Here is a 4,525-nt window from a genome sequence, read left to right on the forward strand (position 1 = left end):
AAAATAAACACATTTTCAGGCAAAGTTTTAGCTTAGTGATAAAATGCCTTGCTGCTAAAATTCTAGTAAAGAATGTATTCCCCAGGGAACTAAATTAACCCCCCTCCCAAATATAAGAAGGAATGGTAAGCAAAGAAATTGGTAAAACATAAGATAATGATGAATTTGAGAAGTATAAAAATACAGAGTAGAAACATACTTCTGGGCAATACGAAAGACACAGAAGGAATTATCAGAATTAAAGCCATTTAAGATCTTGAGTACAAGAGGGAGGTGGAGATATTAGGCCGAGAATGCACACTGAAGCTTTAAAGAGTTGCCACCAAAAGAATGGAAACCTGTCTCAGGTGAAAGGTGGAATAAGAAAACTTAGTCCATTTTATAGAGAGGTGGAAACAAGAAAAAACAAGAAGCATGACAAAGCCAAGGTAGACAACAGGCACAAAATAAGATGATGGAAATAAACATAGATATCAGTTATCATAACAATTATAAATGGACTAAACTCTCCATTAAAAAGACAAGGATCTTCCTAGGGGATTTCCAAAAATACAGCCTCATCCTGCTACAGAGGCATACCTAAAATATAAGGGCAGAGAAAGGTTACCTTAAAAGAATAGGAGGAGTCATACCAAGCAAACACTAACCAAAACAAACTCAGTATCACTATATTAACACAAAACAAAATAGACTCAAAAGCAGAAAGACAGTCACTACCCTTTGTAAACCAAAAATTCATAGCATAATAGAAAAATACTAGATTCATGTGCATTGAATAATATAACCTCAAAATACACAAAACAAAATTAAGAAAATTAGAAAGAGAAATTGCTTAAATCTCCCACCATAGTTAGATGATTAAACTCATCTTTTCAGAATTCAACAGATTGAGCATACAAAAACACCAGTCTGGATAAATAAAATCTGAAGAACATAATTAACAAGCTTGATATAATGACATACCTATTGGTCTAAAACCAATAATAATTAAACATGTATTGTTTTCCCAGCACCATTTATTGAAGAGACTGTCTTTTTTTCCATTGTATATTTTTTCCTGTTTTGTCAAAGATTATTTGACCATAGAGTTGAGGGTCCATATCTGGGCTCTCCACTCTGTTCCACTGGTCTATGTGTCTGTTTTTATGCCAGTACCACGCTGTCTTGGTGATCACAGCTTTGTAGTAAAGCTTGAAATCAGGTAACGTGATGCCGCCAGTTTTGTTTTTGTTTTTCAACATTTCCTTAGCAATTCGGGGTCTCTTCTGATTCCATACAAATTTTAGGATTATTTGCTCCAGCTCTTTGAAAAATACCAGTGGAATTTTGATTGGAAGACATTAAAAGTATAGATTGCTCTAGGCAGTATAGACATTTTAACAATGTTTATTCTTCCAATCCAAGAGCATAGAACGGTCTTCCACCTTTTTGTGTCTTCTTCAATTTCTTTCATGCGTGTTCTGTAGTTCCTCGAGTACAGATCCTTTATCTCTTTGGTTAGGTTTATTCCCAGGTATCTTATGGTTCTTGGTGTATAGTAAATGGAATCGATTCTCTAATTTCCCTTTCTGTATTTTCATCATTAGTATATAAGCAAGCCACTGATTTCTGTACATTGACTTTGTATCCTGCCATGTTACTGAATTGTTGTATGAGTTCTAGTAGTTTGGGGGTGGAGTCTTTGGGGTTTTCCATATAAAGAATTATGTCATCTGCAAAGAGAGAGAGTTTGACTTCTTCATTGCCAATTTGGATACATTTTATTTCTCTTTGTTGTCTGATTGCCGTTGCTAGGACTTCTAATACTATGTTGAACAAGAGTGGTGAGAGAGGGCATCCTTGTCGTGTTCCTGATCTCAATGGGAAGGCTGCAAGCTTTTTCCCATTGAGGATAATATTTGCTGTGGGTCTTTCATAGAGAGATTTTATGAAGTTCAGGAATGTTCCCTCTATCCCTATACTTCAATAAATGGTGCTGGGGAAACTGGACAGCTATATGTAGAAGAATGAAACTTGACCATTCTCTTACACCGTACACAAAGATAAACTTGAAATGGATAAAAGACCTCAATGTGAGACAGGAATCCATCAGAATCCTAGAGGAGAACATAGGCAGTAACCTCTTCGATATCAGCCACAGCAACATCTTTCAAGATATGTCTCCAAAGGCAAAGGAGACAAAAGCAAAAATGAGCTTTTGGGACTTCATCAAGATCAAAAGCTTCTGCACAGCAAAGGAAACAGTCAACAAAATAAAAAGGCAACCCATGGAATGGGAGAAGATATTTGCAAATGACAGTACAGACAAAAGGTTGATATCCAGGATCTATAAAGAACTCCTCAAACTCACAAAACAGATAATCATATCAAAAAATGGGCAGAAGATATGAACAGACACTTCTCCAACGAAGACATACAAATGGCTATCAGACACATGAAAAAATGTTCATCATCACTAGCCATCAGGGAGATTCAAATTAAAACCACATTGAGATATCACCTTACACCAGTTAGAATGGCCAAAATTAGCAAGACAGGAAACAACATGTGTTGGAGAGGATGTGGAGAAAGGGGAACCCTCTTACATTTTTGGTGGGAATGCAATTTGGTGCAGCCACTTTGGAGAACAGTGTGGAGATTCCTCAAGAAATTAAAAATAGAGCTTCCCTATGACTCTGCAATTGCACTTCTGGGTATTTACCCCAAAGATACAGATGTAGTGAAAAGAAGAGCCATCTGTACCCCAATGTTTATAGCAGCAATGGCCACAGTCGCCAATCTGTGGAAAGAACCAAGATGCCCTTCAACAGACGAATGGATAAGGAAGATGTGGTACATATACAAGATGGAGTATTATGCCTCCATCAGAAAGGATGAATACCCAACTTTTGTAGCAACATGGACGGGACTGGAAGAGATTATGCTGAACGAAATAAGTCAAGCAGAGAGAGTCAGGTATCATATGGTTTCACTTATTTGTGGAGCATAACAAAGAACATGGAGGACATGGGGAGATGGAGAGGAGAAGGGAGTTGAGGGAAATTGGAAGGGGAGATGAACCATGAGAGACTATGGACTCTGAAAAACAACCAGAGGGTTTTGAAGGGGTAGGGGGTGGGAGGTTGGGGAACCAGGTGGTGGGTAATAGGGAGGGCACGTATTGCATGGAGCACTGGGTGTGGTGCAAAAACAATGAATACTGTTGTGCTGAAAAAAAAAAAACTATAAAAAATGTATTATTTTCAAACGTATGTGGGACATTTACAAAAATTGATCATCATCTTGGAAACAGAGCAAGTCCACACAAGTGAAAAAGATGTGGGGGTTGTAATCAGTTTACTGGATCCCTTGAACAAAATGATGTCATTTTCCTGCCTGGGCCTTGGTTTCCTCAAAAGAAGCAGTTGAACTGACTCATCTGCATGTCTCAGAATGGTTTTATTGTTTTTTCAATGTAATTTTGATCCCTCCGTAATTTCAAATTCTGCTTAATATCACACGGATCAAGACAAATTCTTCTCTCGCATTATAAAAACCTGTCAAACCCCTTTCATAATATAATGTCAGTTTTCTTTTCTTTCTTATCACTTAAGATGAATGATGCCTCTTTTCTATCTTGGCTTCACCCTCATCTTCCCAAGTTTGCCGCTGAGACAGATGGCCCATTCATCAAGTGGTGTGCCTTCCTCTGTCTGTTCATGTTTATCTGCTCCTTTGATTTGTGAAAGAAATGGAGCAAATCAATCATGATGCAGTTCCTCAGTCATTGTCCACAACAAGGCAGCATCCTCTCACACTCTTCTCCTGACCCTTCCCATCCCTTCTCCACACTGAGTCCAGAATGGTCTTCCTAAAGCACACAGCCATTCCCCGGCTGGAAGCACCCTGTGGCTGTAAGGGGCCCTGAGCTCAAACACCTACAGTAGTCAGGTGAGGGTCCAGCTAGCTCACTGGGCTCTGTCCATGGTAGAGCCTAAATACTGATCCTCTGCTTCTCTGCATCGAGACTAGGAAAAACTTGCTTTGCTGTTCAGAGGTTTTCTCATTGGTTTATTTACACCTCATCTGGTAAGCTTTTGAGTCTGGCAAATATCTGGAGGAAGAAATCAACCAGATGTTTGAAGACTACCCCCCAACACCCCATTCTCTAATTTTCCCTCTTTGGCCCAGGGAAGGGCATCTCCCTGTCCCCAGCAGTGTCATCTCCTGGACCAGGCCTGGGCTCACAGCCTGCCCCCAGGTAACAAAAGACCCCAGAGAAAAAGCTACAGTTGGCTCTCCAAGATTCTCCCCTTCCCAGAATTGGGCTCCTCCAGCCCTCACCACTTAGCTGCTCCCTGAGGATTTAAATGGGTAATTTTTGTATTTTACACAACACAGACTTTCTCATTGTTCTTGGCAGGAGTGGTTGTCCCCTGCCAACCAACCATTCTACCTAGAATTACTTCTCACTTCCTAGCCAAAAAGTCACTTCAGCTGGCTTCAGAAATCCAGAGGCAAGAGCAACAAGCACCTGGATGAAGGA

The sequence above is a fragment of the Meles meles genome, chromosome 2, assembly GCF_922984935.1.
Source record: "Meles meles chromosome 2, mMelMel3.1 paternal haplotype, whole genome shotgun sequence".
Classification (NCBI taxonomy): domain Eukaryota; kingdom Metazoa; phylum Chordata; class Mammalia; order Carnivora; family Mustelidae; genus Meles; species Meles meles.